The sequence below is a fragment of the Oryx dammah genome, unplaced genomic scaffold (genome assembly GCF_014754425.2).
Source record: "Oryx dammah isolate SB20612 unplaced genomic scaffold, SCBI_Odam_1.1 HiC_scaffold_22, whole genome shotgun sequence".
In the NCBI taxonomy this organism is placed as follows: domain Eukaryota; kingdom Metazoa; phylum Chordata; class Mammalia; order Artiodactyla; family Bovidae; genus Oryx; species Oryx dammah.
In genome coordinates, this window is record NW_024070206.1 from 2,180,886 (window position 1) to 2,197,969 (window position 17,084).

Genomic DNA, 17,084 nt, shown 5'->3' on the forward strand with positions numbered 1-17,084 from the left:
CCTGCCAGAGTCCTAGGTGGGATGTTGGCGTCGGGAAAGGGGGTGGGATGTGGAGGGCATGGCCCCCACTCCAGTGTTCCTGCCTGGAGAATCCCAGGGACAGAGGAGCCTGGCGGGCTCTGGTCCACGGGGTCACAGAGCACTGGGCACAACTGAGCGCCTGAGCACACACCCAGGGGGTGGGGCAACCTTGGACCAGCCGTTCTGTTTTGGAGTGGACCTAGCTGGTGCTTCTGCAAGATGGAAATAATAATATCATATACACTGGGTGCTTTGATACACACAAACTGATCTTCCATATGCTATATCATGGGCTTCCCTGGTGGCTCAATGGTAAAGAGTCTGCCTGCAATGTAGGAGACACCAGAGATGTGAGTTGATCCCTGGTTAAGGAAGATCCCTTGGAGAAGGAAGTGGCAAGCCACTCCAGTATTCTTACTGGGAAAATCCCATGGACGGGGGAACCTGGTGGGATACAGTCCGTGGGGTCCCAAGAGTCAAACATGACTTAGTGACTAAACCACCACCACAACCATGCTCAATGTTTCCATCCTCCTAGTAACCCTGTGAATTCAGCATGTTATCTATATTTAATCAGTGAGGAGTCTCAAGCACACAGAGATTCAGTAACACTCAGAGCTTCTCCTAGGAACAAATAGAACAGGGAGTTTAATCCAGTGACAGAGTCACCTTCTCGGTGAAGCTGTCTTTAATGTCTCCCTCTGTCCAGCACTTTCCTCACTGCACCGCTGTGCGCGCGCACACACACACACACTTTCCTCACTGCACCGCTGTGTGCGCACACACACACACACACATTTTTTCCCAGTAGAAATACAACCTTCTCCTTTGTGTTCCCTTAGGACTTCCAGATGCATAAGGAGTCATTGGAACACAATGTCTTGTCTCCACCGCTGACCAAAAGCAACCTGAAGCCAGGCACCTTGTCTTAATCACTCTCCTATCCTCAAATTCAGCTTAGTTGAAGGTGCTCAGAAAGCACTCCAACCCCAGTTTTGCATGCTTTCCAAAATGTGTCCCATTGACTTTACTGGGCTAATAGGATTAAATGGAATAACTGGCCGGTGCTTTGGAAATTTATCAGTAAAAACACTCTGGAATGACATTATTTTTACTATTATTAAAAAGTAGATTCAGGAATAAATATAAATAATTGTAGCCTCAACCTCTGGCTGATAAACCCCATGGGTGAGAAAGCAGTTTGATAATTTTGTCAGCTACTGTTATTTAGGACATGGATGGGTAACACTTGCTCATATTATAATCACCTGGTTAATAATATTACTAAACTGGCCCATTAAGCAAGACGATATTAGCCTGGGAAGGGTGAGTGAATGTGTGCAACCTTTCTGGGCGTTAAGAGTGTTTTCTGTGCGTGAGCAGCGTCAGCTGCTAGTATAGCCATATTTGTGTAAGGCCGGAACCCGCTTTCCTCCTGTGGAACGATCTTTATGAAGAGCTCCCAAGGTCACCGCATTACTGACAGAGCTGGGACTCCCCATCCTCGTTCGATAGGAAGACTGCTGTTTCTCTCTTCCACACTGATCCTGACTGGCAGCCTCTGCCCACACGGTGTGGTCTATGGTTTTACAATTGAGATGAGCGATAAGCAGCTCAATACCTCGTTATAATTAGTCTCCTGAGTCAGCTAATACCCTTCTAATGCAATTTCATGATCTAGATTATTCAGTATTACCCATGCAGGATATTTTTGGAGTTGAGATGATAATTATTTAGTAGAACTGATGGCGATGACAACTAAAAGCACTTTTGCAGCTTTGTAGCCCATCTTACCGTAAATGTTCATTATAAAACAGTTGTTTTGGATACACATCCAGGTTCACAACATCAAGAATTCCCGTTAATAAATATGTTCTTTATTTTTCTGTGGCACTGATGTAGAAATTAGGTGGTGCTTCTAGACCGATGATGTACTGAGGCCATTTGAGGTTCTTTGTTACCTCACTTTTGCTTTTATGTAAGGTGCACATTCATTCTGGTCTTTGAATGTGGGTTAACCAGTGACTTTCATTCTCAGAAGAAACTGGTTCTCTCACTGTTGATGTCTGTCAGTTCCTGTCTGTTTCACTGAGTTTGTGAATATCATGGAGAAAATTGTGCCCACCGACCATCACCTCCAAGGAGAACTAGTCAGAGAAACACTCAGTGCTTGTGACAATGTTCTAGAAGATGCCGCTGCTGATCCACTCAGTGGAATCTGACAAACTTGAGCACCGTGTCCTTGCTACAGGCAAGGTGCTGTACTAGTTACTGGAGATGTTTCAAAGAGAAAGAAAACCAGTGACTGCTCTCAAGGAGGTTATAAACTGAGAGAGGGGCCTTGATATTTAGCAAAGTAAAAGATCTACGGCAGAAAGGGGTAGTCTTTATTAAAGAATAAAATATGACGTGCTGTAGGACCCCAGGAAGAGACAGCTTGTTTTCACTGGAGAAGGGACAGGAGCCTGTTCCGTGGAAGCAGTGATGGTTGGTCTGTGCTATGAATGCACACGTGCTTAGTCACTCAGTCATGTCCAACTCTTTGCGACCCCATGGGTTGTAGCCCGCTGTGTTCTGAAGAATGGATATTACTTGGATATTGGCGAAAGGATCGAGTGGCCTGGGAAAGCACAGGACAATTTTGCCGGATTTCTGTGATTGTGGTCAGCCCAAATACGCAAGATATTAAAAGGGCGTAAAATGAGGAAGGTAGGAGGACCCCAGAGGGCTTTGGAGAGCATGTGGAGTAGTCTGTGCTTTTTCCATAGGCCATGGGGAAGGTGTCGCTTTTGAGGCAGGGAGTGACACAGCTACAGCTGTGTTTATATTTTAAGCATGGAACGTTTCAGAAGTGGGAGATTGAGAGAAAGGGGACCAGCTGGGAGACTCACAGTAGCCGAAGCAAAATGTGATAATGGTCTGGGCCAGGCATGCGGCTGCAGGCCCGGGAAAGGGGAGCAGAGAGAAAAGGGGCCTAGCGTGTGTGTCAAGAGTACACTGAACTAGTATCTTCTGCCTGTCCTCGATGCTCTGTCTCAACAACGCTCTCTCTCACACCCACACACCCAAGCACACACCACTTATACACATGATACAAATATGCACACACTCATGTACACATACACACGTGCATGGGCTTCCCTGGCAGCTCAGTGGTAAAGAATCTGCCTGTCAATGCAGCAGACACGGGTTCGATCCCTGGGTCAGGAAGGTCCCCTGGAAAACAAAATGGCAAGCTACTCCAGTATTCTTGCCTGGGAAATCCTACGGACAGAGGAACCTGGTGAGTTACAGTCCATGGGGTCGCAAAGAGCGAGACACAGCTTAGCACTTAGGGACTAAGCAACGACATATGTGCCCGCACGTGCACGTATGTAACATACACACGGTGAGCGCCTCAGGAATATGGTCTGCGTCTCTTTCTCTTTGTATTTCAGCACCTAGCATGGTGCCAGGCATTTTGTTGGCACTAGATAACTGTTTACTGAATGGAATAATAAAAAAAAAAACAATTGATGTGGGGCATCAGAGAAAATGAGGAATTGCAAAATATTGATCCTGGCTAGTGCTGGGTTTGGGTAGGCAAACTACAAAAATTCTCCCGTGTCCCTTATTAGTTGGCATTGGAAAAAAGAGCATGTCTGGGCCTGAAGATGACTTCTGATTCTGAGCAGATGCAAGCATCCGTTGGAGCTCATGATGGGCTCGGCTGGAAAACCCCATGGCTGGGATAGATCTCATCTCTGAGGTCTGAAAAATACCTTCTCATGTGAACTCAGGACAGTTTATCAAGGTTGCCTTTTAATTCCTTAGAAGGTGTGGTGGACAGAATAATCATCTTGGTCCCTCCAAGATGTTTCAGTGCTGCCCCCCGGAAACTGTGGCTACGTTAGGTTACACGGCTAGGGGAACGCAGGGTGCTATCCGCCGACATTCTAAAAGGGGGATTATCCCTGTTATCCAGATGGCTCAATGCCGCCATGTGTCCTGAACGGGAGACGGAAGAGGCGTTGGCAGAGTGCGTGCTGCCCTGACTCTACTGGCCGATGCTGGCTTTGAGGATGGTGGGAGGGGCCCTGAGCCGAGGAATGCGAGCAGACGTGGGAAACTGAAAGCCGCGAGGAGACGCTGTCCCGGAGCTCCTGCAGGGGAGAACAGGGCTCTTCTGACACCTGAATTCTTACCCCCAGGGACGTGCGAGACTTCTGACCTCCAGAGCCACAGGCTAATGAGCTGGTGCTGTTTTAAACCACTAGACTTGTGTTATTTGTTATAACGGTGATAAAACACCAATACAGAAGGATAACCAGCATGCTTACTACTTGTGAACATGTTTGAATTTATTATTATTTATATTAATATATTATTGTCAAATATATTATTATGTACTATATTTATTGTTATAAAATAACATTTATTATTTAATGATTCATTAAATATTTTAATTAAAATATTAAATACTTTAATAGTTAATGGATTATTGTTTATTATTATTTTGTAATAATTATAGTTTATTTTTAAATATTAGGCCTCATGGTACCCCAGATTACATGAGTTATGGTTTGTATAATGTCCTAGAGTCAACCACACAAGTCTGTTTTGTTATCAAATCCCAGTCTTGGCCTGGCTATAATAACTGTGACAGCTTTAGTGGTATGAAGGCAGAGTGTATGTCCTCTAATTATGGCATTGCATGTACAGTGAAGAGGCTGATGGTTTTAAATTAAGCTTCCTATTCAGTCCCTCAGATAGTCCTCCTGTAAGGAGTACTTGTGAAACACAGCATGAATGCGCAAAGATCACAATGTGCGTTTATAACCTTGTTTGAGACACCCAAATTGTGCTTTGCTGAAACAAAGCAGTCAGTTAAGAATTTTCATTTTTATAGTTCACTTCCAAGTGGTGTATCGTTGGGAAGTACACTTTAATTTCTTTTTTTACTTTCGTTATTGTTATTCCTATTGCAGGTGTCATGTGAAATGACTTAACAATTCAAAAATGAGAGTAATAATAATATTAAATGTTGTATCTTCATAGAAAAAATGTAAGTTGTCAGTAACTGAGTGGGAATTTCTGTGTTTTAACAACATACGGGTTTGGCCTATCATTTAGTTTTGATGTTTTTTCAAAGAAGAGAGTAAATGGCAGAAAAAATGTTGAAAATACATTCACTGTTCAGCTCACATGGGCGCTCAGGACGATACACATGCGTAATGATCCCTCTTTGTTCAGACAGATCCTGTAAAAGCTGGGCAAGGTACATGTTGTTTATAAAAGCACTGATTCCTAAAATTAGCATGGACTGTCAATTAATATTTGAACATGAGCTTCTGGTAAGTAACTCCTCAGAGATAAAACTGCTGTGATTTTTGATATTCAACTGCACAAATGTTAAGAGAACATAAAGCAGCCTAAAAATAAGGTAGAGAATAGGATGACTAACTTTATGTGAAGAGGTTTTACAGATGAAGGAAACTCAGTTTGCCAGCCCTTTTGTAGGTAAAAAACTATTTGTTATTCTTGACATTATTCCGAAATCCTTATGCAACAAATAATGGCCAGAAACAGCTCTAGAAGTGCTTATTGATAACCTATTAAAGGTAAAGTTGTAAGTGATTTAGCGGATTAGTGCCGTATCCGAAAAATTAATAGCTGCTAATTATTATTTTTCTTTCCCTGAAGAGCATTAAGAAAGTGAAGGCAGTGGAAGGTGGTGGTGGCTACCCCTGAAGTCTCACTGTCTGAGTTTAAATCTTGCCTCAGCTACTTGCCTGTGACCTTGAGCAAGTTATTTAATCTTGTGCCTTTATTTCCTCATCTGTAAAATGGGTATAAATAGAGCTACATAGCATTCTTACAAATCAAGAAGCTTGAAACCCTTGCGTGCTTGAAACATGTTACAAGCAAGGGTTAAAGGAGATAATCCATAAAAACTATTTAGCACTGGCACATGATAAGCATATGTTAAAAGTGATCCATTATTATTGATAAACGAGTTATACACTTGAATCCAATGGACAGAGGAGCCTGGCAGGCTACAGTCCATGGGGTCACAAATAATTGGACATGCCTGAAGCGACTCAGCACAGATGCGCACAAAGGATCTAAAGAACCCGCCCAAAGTCACACCATCTTTCCTCTTGATGTGCATAGCGGGTATTTCTCCTTTTCATGCAGATTCATGAACCAAATCAACTTCATGGAACCAACCAGTCTGGTTCTTGCTCTTGGAAGGAGGAGCAAGCTTTGTCATTGTGAAATAACAGAGGGGAGGAAGACAAAGAATGAAATTTGTTTTTCACACGAGGCCGATGTGCACTGAGGCATCCTGTTGAAAATACTTGAAAAATGCTCCCTTTTTCGTATAGGAAAAGTTGTGGGATCATGAATTTATTGCTTTTTCTATCATTCAATGGACCTTAGGCACGTTCTTCATTTCTTTTGATTGCACTTTCTCATCTATGAGTCTGCTGCTGCTGCTAAGTCGCTTCAGTCGTGTCCAACTCTGTGCGACCCCATAGACGGCAGCCCACCAGGCTCCCCTGTCCCTGGGATTCTCCAGGCAAGAACACTGGAGTGGGTTGCCATTTCCTTCTCCAATGCGTGAACGTGAAAAGTGAAAGTGAAGTCGCTCAGTCGTGTCCGACTCTTAGCGACCCCATAGACTACAGCCCACCAGGCTCCTCCGTCCGTGGGATTTTCCAGACAAGAGGACTGGAGTGGGTGCCACCGCCTTCTCTGGTCTATGAGTCTAACATCTGATAAAACTATCGCCCAGTGTGGTCAGGAGCTCAGAACAGTTTCAGCTGAGAGCTCTCCCAGAAAGAGGTTGTAGACATTACTAAAATTGCAAAAGAGGCCCAAGAAGTAGATATAGTCTGTTACAGCTCGGGTTGGGTCCGATTCTTACAACTTCCTGGGGTCAGTTATCTGCGTGAATGCCTTATTTTGGAACAGACGCTTCTGGGTGACATTTTAGCCAGGTTAGAGTCCATTACAGTGGGAGCTTGACGAGAAGGCGACACCAGAAAGTTGAAAAGCTGGGTGAGGGTGAAGAAGGGTGAGGAGGAAAAGGGATGATTGCAGTCCTAATGGTTACTCTATTTTGCTTCTCATATAGATAGAAAGGAATAGAATAGAGAAGTAAGGAAAATCTGGGAAGTGCGTGAAAGAGGAAGGGAGCACCATAAACATGGCATCAAAGGCACATTTGTTGCAAGAATTCTTTTAACAAGGGGCAACAGCTGTCCAAAGAAAGGTTATATGGCTAGGTACCCTATGAGCTCAATTAGGATGGATCCAAGGGAAATATTTTTCAATAAACCAAAAATTTCCCCATAAATTCAATGTGAACTTTAGATAGATAAAGAAAATAGATTTATTTTGGAGATCTTATAGGAGAAAAAGGGACAGGACTCAGGAGAAATTTGTTGTGATTTTACTTAGCATGTTTAGGACTAAAAATTCTCACCATTCTTTCCAGAAATAAAACAGTAGGAGCAATTGGGGCTTCTTTGGGGATGGAGATATTTTTGGAAAACAAAAAGAGTACTTGGGGACAGGGAACCAAAACTCAGGGAAGATGGAGTTAGAATGACACTCCAGGAATTTTCACTTAACAAAGAAGGACTACAGTTGGCATATGACAGAGCTGATGATGACACCAATGGTAATAACATCTCAGTTCAGTTCAGTTCAGTCGCTCAGCCGTGTCCGACTCTTTGCAGCTCCATGGACTGCAGCACGCCAGGCCTCCCTGTCCATCACCAACTCCCAGAGCCTACCCAAACTCATGTCCATTGAGTCAGTGATGCCATCCAACCATCTCATCCTCTGTCATCCCCTTCTCCTCCCACCTTCAATCTTTTCCAGCATCAGGGTCTTCTCCAATGAGTCAGCTCTTCCCATCAGGTGGCCAAAGTATTGGAGTTTCAGCCTCAACATCAGTCTTTCCGATGAATATTCAGGACTGATTTTCGTTAGGATGGACTGGTTGGATCTCCTTGCAGTTCAAGGGATTCTCAAGAGTCTTCTCCAACACCGCAGTTCAAAAGCATCAACTCTTGGATGCTCAGCTTTCTTTATGGTCCAACTTTCACATCCATACATGACTACTGGTAAAACCATAGCCTTGACTAGATGGACCTTTGCTGGCAAAGTAATGTCTCTGCTTTTTAATATGCTGTCTAGGTTGGTCATAGTTTTTCTTCCAAGGAGCAAGCGTCTTTTAATTTCATGGCTGCAGTCACCATCTGCAGTGATTTTGAAGCCCAAGAAAATAAAGTCTCTCACTGTTTCCATTGTTTCCCCATCTAATAATATCTCGGTCTGGCGTTTTTCGCTTGTGTACTATGGGACTGAGATGGTACCTAACATTTGTATACATATTTAAATTGCATCATCACAATTTAAGGTTGCTACTATTCCTATCCCCATAGACAAGGACAGTGAGATTTACCGAGCTTAACTAATTTTGCCAGGGTCCAAAGGCAAATGGATTATGGGTACAGTTTAAGAAATTATTCCAGTAAATATGCTGTTAGCAGAAGTCTTTCAGGTGTGGAGAACAAGGACCCAGTGATGATTCTTTATATGGAAGGCTTAGAGTCTGTGCGAGGAAGGGCGAGTCTGTGGCCGTCTGGGAGGACCGTCTGGGAGGACGTCTGGAATGACCCTGCCCTTCCCGATGCAGCTGTGCCACCTAGAGGTGGAAGGCGAGATAGGATGAGGGGCCACAGAAAAGATGGGAAACGAACAAGGGGTTGACGGGGAGGGAAGCCAGACATGGGAAGGGCAGCGAGTACTACAGAGAGGAGCCAGAAGCTGTCCAGGGCAGTGCCGGTAGGAGAATTCCTGCTGAACAAAACAGCTAAGAATCCATTGCTCTAGAAACCATGGGTCTGCAAAGGCGGAAAGGAGAGGCGAGACCTTTGGCTGTCATCAACAGGGAGACCCAAGGCAGTGAAGGTGATTAATCGGCAGAACAGGGGCCCCGATCCCTGAGGCAAGAATAAAGGAGAGAAACCGGAGGAGCGGGGAGGAAGCTGGAAACTAAGAAAAGTCACCCGTGCCTTTGTGGCTTCTGAAAGAGAAATAACTCAGCAAGGTGGGAAGTCCGTGAAGCTGTCTGCTGGAGGCAGAGCCAGGCGAGGTGTGGAATGGGGCCGGTTCACCGTGCGTGTTCTTGCAGAGTAAGAAACCAGACGTGTGATTTGAAAACACTTGTCAAGAGGATTACGTGTCTGGCCAGGAATGGGCTGGAATTTGGAATTACATTTGGAAACAGAGTTAAGCCAATGATTGCCCTCTCCTGTCCTCTATACCGCTCTCTCTGCGGTTTGCTAATGGGCAGAGTTCAGCTCCATTTTCAACATTTCACTTCCTTTTATTTGGGGAACTCTTTGATCACTCCTTATCAATGGATACCTCTTGGGCCAGCCTCCCTAGAGGTACATGTTCCATTGGATGCAGTTGTTTCTTGGCTCATCTAACTCCACAGTAAATGTGACAGGTCTCTCCATCATCCGTCTAGCTCAAATATCTAGTACAGTGTTTACTGGACGGAGAAAGTAAATAAATGTTTTTTGGAAAAAAGTTTCCTAACCTCTGAATGAATAATGCATGGTCCTTCTAAAGATGAAAGTCAAGTTAATTAGAAGAATCAGGAAATTTTAATTAATAGCTGTGGTGGAGGAATAAGCTCACTTCAGAATACGTAAAAGCTGAAACTCTATTTAAAAAATCATGGAAGGGTGGGAATGTCTTCATTCAGCAAGAGAGAGAATGTTTGCAAGATGGGGGATGAGATTAAAGGCTTTCAGGGAAGAAATTTATTTGTATAGGAAAACAATGAGGAAATTAGAGCATGAATAACAGAAATCAAAGAGCAACAAAGGAAGATTTGTATATAGGATGACGCTGATAAAGAGAAGAAGTTGAGCAATGACAGCTCCGTCTGATTTGCAAGCAGAGAAGGGGTGCTCGACTGGAGAGGAAAACAAATAGATTAAATGGGGCTGAAAGAGTTAGTATGTGAACGATGGAATACTTTTAAGAACTGGTTTTAGAGCAGGAAGAGCTACACTTTGAGATGAAAGCTTGTGAGGAAATGATGTAAGAAAGACTAAAGAAGTAAAGCAGTTCATGGCAAAGAAATGTTGGGTCTCCGAGAGTAGAGACAAAGTAGGGTCTCCGGGAGGGGAGGGTCCGCTGGACCTTGTTGTCCCAGCTCAGGTTCCCTGAGAGGCGCTGCTCTTGGGGATTTTCCTGATCATCTGACTGTTTTCACTGGGTAAACCCAGCTCACTTTATAAAGTTAAACACAGATACTCCAGGCTGAGAGGATAGGCATAATCACCAAGGGAGAAGGAACTAAGAGGGTCGGGGTGTGTGAAGTGTGTGTGTGAAGTGTGTGTGTGTCTGTTTTAAAGGAAGCCAGTTAGTTTCCTGTCACTGAGACAGTTCTGCAAAGAACATTGATAGCATCTTTTGAAATATCACTTACTTTCAGCTCCAAGTTAGCAATGTGATCAAATTCTTAGGCAAGGCAAGCATTTCTAACTTAGATGGTTTCTTTCTGCATTTTGGAAGCTGAGGTGAACAAAATATTCAACGTTCTTCATGGCGTGTGATGAGGAAAGTGAGATGATCTGTAGGGAGAAGGAGGAGAAGGCAGGTAGGAAAATGTGATTTCATTGATATTTCCAATGCTGGTTACATGGAATTTGTGGGAGAATTCTGCCTGCTGGAAAGCTTGGCAGTACCAGTGAGTTTTAAACAGGTTTCTAAGCACTTCTCCAGATCTTGTTTATGTGGTGGCAGTCAGATGACTGATGCTGGTCTTAGGGGGGAAAAAAAAAACAACAAAGGAAGGTGCCAAAGGAGGGGATTTTGTTAGGTTTAGACTGAGAACAACTTTTGGATCTAGCAAACACAGTTTTTCTTTAAAATGATTCAAAGCTGTGTGCCAGCCAAGTTGCTGTAATGTATGAAGAGTCTACACAGAAAGGAAAGACACCCATCTTTACTCTCAATGGTGGAGAGAGAAAAAAATGACAGGAGTAAGAAGTGTGTCTTAGCCCCTGCCATACTGTGGATTTTAGATATTTTTTCAGAGGCAAAAAGCAGGGAGATAACCAGTTATCTTGTTTAAGGTGGAAAAGAAATATGGGGTAGCCTAAATGCCACATTAACATATGCAGACAACGTCCCACTGGCAATAAGAAAAAGAGAGTCAATACATGAAATGTAAGAATTATGCCCAAAATGCTGACTATGTGATCCTTAAACAAAGGCAAACATCCTAAAATTGTAAGAAAATGGAAAGTATTGAAAATTCATTCAACAAGATCAAGGATAGTAAGAGTTTGGACATGCAGTTTAGAGTGATACTAGAGGCCAAACAGAAATGAAAATAAAGATGTAGAAAAAAATAAATATTGGACATTGATAAGCAATTATTAGAAAATACATATTTAGTTTTATTAGTTGAAAATTTTCTGTTGAGCTCTATGGGAACTCCGGGCAAATTTAATGCCATGTTTCGCTGCAGGCTCTGACTAGTGGTGAGATGTTACTGAATTCTGTACAATTCTCTTTCAGGGAGTAGAATGTGGTAACTGTGGGGTGCGCTTTTTGTTTGACTTGTCTGCAAAAAAGAATGTCCGCAAAAGAACAGATGTTCTGGAAAGCTGGAAGAGATGGGCAACCCAAGGGACTTGTCGAGGGAGACAGTGGAGCGGGGAGATAAAGGCTGAACATCTTACAGGGAAAGTCAGCGAGGTTTCATAAAGACGTGTCAAAGAATGTTCGAACTTACAAAATAGAAACTGAGGGATTTAGAGTGAGAACATTCAAATCATCCTTAAAAAGCTTGAGGAAATAGAAAAGCGAGGTCCAAGCATCGAAGTCGCAGGCAGTGTTTCATATAGCAGGCTTCTACCGGAAGCCAACCTCATGCTCCTGAGGAGATCCCATTCACCCAGGAAAAGTGTCAGGAGGAAGAGACCACATCCCATCTCCTCAACCTTAGACACCAACACATTTTTTCAAGTCAAGCAGGAAGGACTGTCAGGGAAAGAGGAGGCAAGCAGAAGTGAGCAAAAGAAGGCTCTCTTTCGAGAGAAAGTCCATGGAAACAAGATCTGAGGTGGCCTCTTTAGCCCAGTACAGCTTGAATGTGGAAGACTATGTGTGATTTTGGAGGAGGAAATGGCTACCCACTGCAGGATTCTTGCCTAGAGAATTCCGTGGACAGTGGAGCCTGGCGGGCTACAGGTCACAGAGTCACAAAAAGTTGGACACGACTGAACGAGTATCCATGTGTGATTTATTAGAGTCCAAAAGTACTAGTAAGATGGATAAAACAAATAGAAAACTATAGATAGAACAAGTGATGACTTCAATAAAATGGAACATAAGTGTATTGAGTTTGTGACAGTCGGATGCAGCCTACAGTTCTTGGAAAAATATAAATCTATAAGTTATATATGAATTCTTCTATAATTTATCCAGTGCTAGGAAATAAAGGGAATCATTTAAATTAAAAAAAAACCTTATAAACATGAGGAAATCTCTAATATTTGAATGTAATAGGATCCTAGTCATCCTGTATGGATCTCTACATGATAACATTTCTACAGTTATATACACTTAAAACGAAGATATTTTTAACCACAAATTTAATTAGGTTTCTCTGAAGACCCAGCCATGCTCTAGGCTGGCTGGAGAACCACTCAGGAGACTCTAGGAAACGTGTCAAAGTTAGACATAAATGGAAAAAAATGAGTGACCATTTCTGTAGCTCATACTCCATCTACGTCAAGCCAAGGTAACAAACAGCAACAACATCCTGTCAAGCAGCTATTTCATGTCTGCGACACCCAGGCCACAGCTGACTAACTTTTTTCCCCTTTCAAAATCGGCCAAATCTTTATGTACCATGTAGAAAATATTTTTGTCTTCACTTGGAAACGCGCTCTAGTGGTTGGATTACGTAAAAAAAAAAAAAAAAGCCCACGAGAAAGCCTGTTCCTTAATTAATAGAGGGACCGGTAACATCAATTAAGAACAGATAAGGGGCTGCAGTTTGGACGGGCTGTTGAGGAGGAGGAAGCGGTTGGAAGCGGCACAGCACAGGACGATGCCTTCCAGGACGCTGAGCCTCGGGCCGGACGAGCGGGAGGTGACCTCGCGGGCGCGCGGGGCAGCCTGCTCCGGCGGGGCGGGCGGGCTCGGGCGCCCACCGCGGAACCAGCGCTTCTCCCCAAGGCCCCTGCTCGGCTCACCAGGACGGTCGGAGAGTCGCCGCCCGAGGCCCGCGGCGCGGCCCGCGGCGGTCGTTCCTGCGCCTGTTGCTCTGGTCCCAGGCCCGCTCAGGAAGGGAGGCCTCTCTTAACACAGCAGCTGGGGGCTGCCGGTCGGGCTCCCGCGGGACATGCGTGCCCAGTGTGCCGGGCACTGTGTGCTCACCGCGCTCGATAGGAAGCCCAGCAGCAGCACCGAGGTGAACGCCGTGCGTGCCGGGCTCGGGGGCAGGGCGGGCCGGAGCCGCCCGGAGCATCTCCAGGCTCCTTCAGTGCCCGGCAGATCCTCCCACGCCGTCAGCCGGCTATTCCAATCGGACCTTGTCACTCACATGGTTCTTTCTGGAATTGTTGAAGCAAGTCCTGTTTATTTTGTTTCTGTTTTAGGAGAGAAATAGAAAGAAAAAAAAAAGAGAAACTGGAAGACACATAAGTCTTTTTAATAACCTGAAGTTTGATTTTGAAATGCAAGGATGGTAGCAATAATGACAGAGCTCCGTGGAAATCAAAATTTTAATATAATTCCTCCAAAAGGGTTAGTCACTGAAAATCCTTTAGTGCGTCTTTTCAGAGTATGGGATTTGGGACATTCAGACAAAAGTCACTGATCTTTTTTTTTTTTTTTTCTAAAAGAAGATTTATTTGACAAGTTTCACTTCGTGCAATACACCTTCACAATACAATGAAAAATTCAAATCAAGGCCTCAGAATTCCACACAAACACCAAAACCAAAATGCTAAGCTATTGGTATTGCATGTCAAATTTCCCCCAATAACTTAAAGAAAAGCTTAAGCTTACGCGCCATAGAGGTTATTAAATGAAACTAGAATTAACAAACATGCCAAATGTTTCACTTTTAATAGACACAACTCCTATGTTCAGTTTTACAGAAAAGCGTGTCTTTCAACACGCATCCAGACAGGCTTCAAGGTAATATGATATAAGAGCAACATTTAACATCATTCAACAGCTTTAACCCAAATACACTTACTGCTCAAGTACATCCTACAATAGAACTAACTTGAGAAAAGCTGAAAATTGTTTAACAGGAATAGTTTTCTCAACCTGGTTGTTACATCCTAGGTGAATGTGTTCAAAAAATACCAAACCTTAAATCCTTAAAACAATCCTGATTTCCACTCAGAGTAAGCATAAATCTCAAGCTTGTATTACAAAACAGCTAAAACTTAAGTTTTTCTTTTAAAAATGTTGACCAAGGTCGGTGATCAGGATCAGTTACATTCCCCATCCACCACTCATACTGGACGTGCTGGACATCCCTCCCATTCCGTTCACGCCCCCAGATACTCGGCTTCTACTACTGCAGTAGGTGCCTATCCAATGTTTGATTGAAAATCACCAGATTTTCCTGTGAAACTTGGTCATCTCCACTCATGCTACTCTGGCCACCAGCGCTGCCTTTATAACCACCGCCCAGCCGCTGGCTGGCCGGGCCACCATAACTGGACTGGTGTGCCTAAGCACCACCGCTTGCTCCTGCTCGAGAAGTCAAGAGCTCCGCACACCTGTGTTCATGTTTGCTTTGTCTTTTGACAAAGCTGCCACAGCATCTTCATGCATTACAAACTCAACACCGGCTTCACGAGTTACTCTGCCATCAGGACCAGCGTCAGTATGTACTCTCGCAGGGTTGAGTGGTGAGAAAGAATTCTAAGTGCCATTCTCGGGAGCTCTGTGAGGGGGTCCCCGCGTGTGTGCAGAGTGACCTGTTGTCCCATCCCCGTATCTGTGATCTGGCGTTCCTGAAAAGCAGTAATTGAAGTCTCTTCCAAAGCTATCTGACCCAAGTCTATAGCCATCATTACAGCCATTATACTTTGCCAACAAAAGTCTGTCTAGTCAAGGCTGTGGTTTTTCCAGTGGTCATGTATGGATGTGAGAGTTGGACTGTGAAGAAAGCTGAGCGCCGAAGAATTGATGCGTTTGAACTGTGGTGTTGGAGAAGACTCTTGAGAGTCCCTTGGACTGCAAGGAGATCCAACCAGTCCATTCTGAAGGAGATCAGCCCTGGGATTTCCTTGGAAGGAATGATGCTAAAGCTGAAACTCCAGTACTTTGGCCACCTCATGCGAAGAGTTGACTCATTGGAAAAGACTCTGATGCTGGGAGGGATTGGGGGCAGGAGGAGAAGGGGACGACAGAGGGTGAGATGGCTGGATGGCATCATTGACTCAATGGACGTGAGTCTGAGTGACCTCTGGGAGTTGGTGATGGACAAAGAGGCCCGGCGTGCTGCGATTCATGGGGTCGCAAAGAGTCGGACACGACTGAGCGACTGAACGGAACTGACTGATCATAGCCTCCATAGCCTCCACCATAAGCACCGCGCCTCGTCCTTCCAAGGCCAGCTTCCCTTCCGTGCTGTGATGCCCTCCTCCAGCCCCAGGTCTGTCATGGGGACCTGGCCACAGCACGGCCGTAGGTTTTCGTGGTGGGTCACAGTGACTTCTAACTTCAGCTCGACTGCTCTTAAAGATTCCAATGTACCTGCGCCCTGTTCTTTCCTTGTGTTTCTTTAGAGCCTTTTCAGCTATTTCTCGTGAAGCAAACCACACGAAGGCCTCCCTGGTACTCCTCCCCTGGAAGTCCACCAGCAATGTTATCCCATCTGGCACGATTTCCAACCCTACGAAGAACTGAATCATTTCTTCCTTGCTGCATCCAAAGGGGAGTCCTCTAAGCCGTACAAAGCCATCACTGGCCATGTCTGGAGTATTTGGACCAGTATGCTTTAACACCCAATCCATGTCAACATTGTTTGACTTGAATACTTCAATATATCTGTGTCCCATAGTTTCTCTGTCTTTTTTCAGGGCCAGTTTGACTTCATCTTCTGATTCGAGTTCAACAAAAGCCTTGCCACTCGGTCTGCCTTCTCTGGTGTAGATGAAACGAATACCTTGAGTCCCATTTTGAATTTTGCAGTCTGAAAAATAACTGCTGCACTTCATCTGCCGAGCAAGACCCAGGCAAGCCCTGGACCTTTGGCACAAACTCCTCCCCGCCTTCGGTGCCCAGCATCATTGTCTGTTAGTGGGTGCTGGTGTCGAATCAGACTGCCCACACAACTTTGGCACAGCTAAGATGGAAGTAAAAGTCCCTGATCTTTAAAGAATCAAAGATTACCATGATAGGGAGAGGAGAAACTGCGAATAATGAATATGATTGAAATATCAGTTGATGTTTTCCTACTACACACCCTTGAAATATTGCCAATCAGCGTGTCTCTCTTGCTGGTGAAACAGATGAATGTGATATTACAACACCCATCACTGCCCAGCAATGATCGCCCAACATTGTTGTGTTCTCTTTCAAAGTGCTGGGCAAGGATTTTTCATTAAATGCATCATTTACAGCTCACTGCAGTGTTCTGCAAAGTCAATACATATCCTTAACAGAAAGCAAAGAATGAAGCATGTGAAAGAGAGAGACAGAGCGTGGATCCAGCAATTGTCAGGAGCCCAGGGCATGCATTCCATCCTGACGCCAGGCTCCCTGTCAGCGCCTTGGACTGCAAGCAAAGAGGAAAGGCCTGTATCTGCATATTTATCTAACATTCTGGGTTCCCTTGACGGTGGGGTTCTGGGAGTAAAATGGATCTGGGAGTAAAACGGAAATAGTGGGCAATTGAAGGGATGGTAGTCAACCAGCTAGATGTTCTCATCACGTTACAGACCCCAAAGTAACAGGAAACATTTTGCCAAAATGGGGTAAGAGGACCATGGATGACTCTCCCT

General features: G+C 44.4%; 1 pseudogene; it reads right to left on the reverse strand.

Annotated features, from left to right (window-relative positions):
* Positions 1-14,480: 14,480 nt before the first annotated feature.
* Positions 14,481-16,527, reverse strand: LOC120880875 (annotated as a pseudogene).
* Between the last annotated feature and the right edge of the window lie 557 nt (positions 16,528-17,084).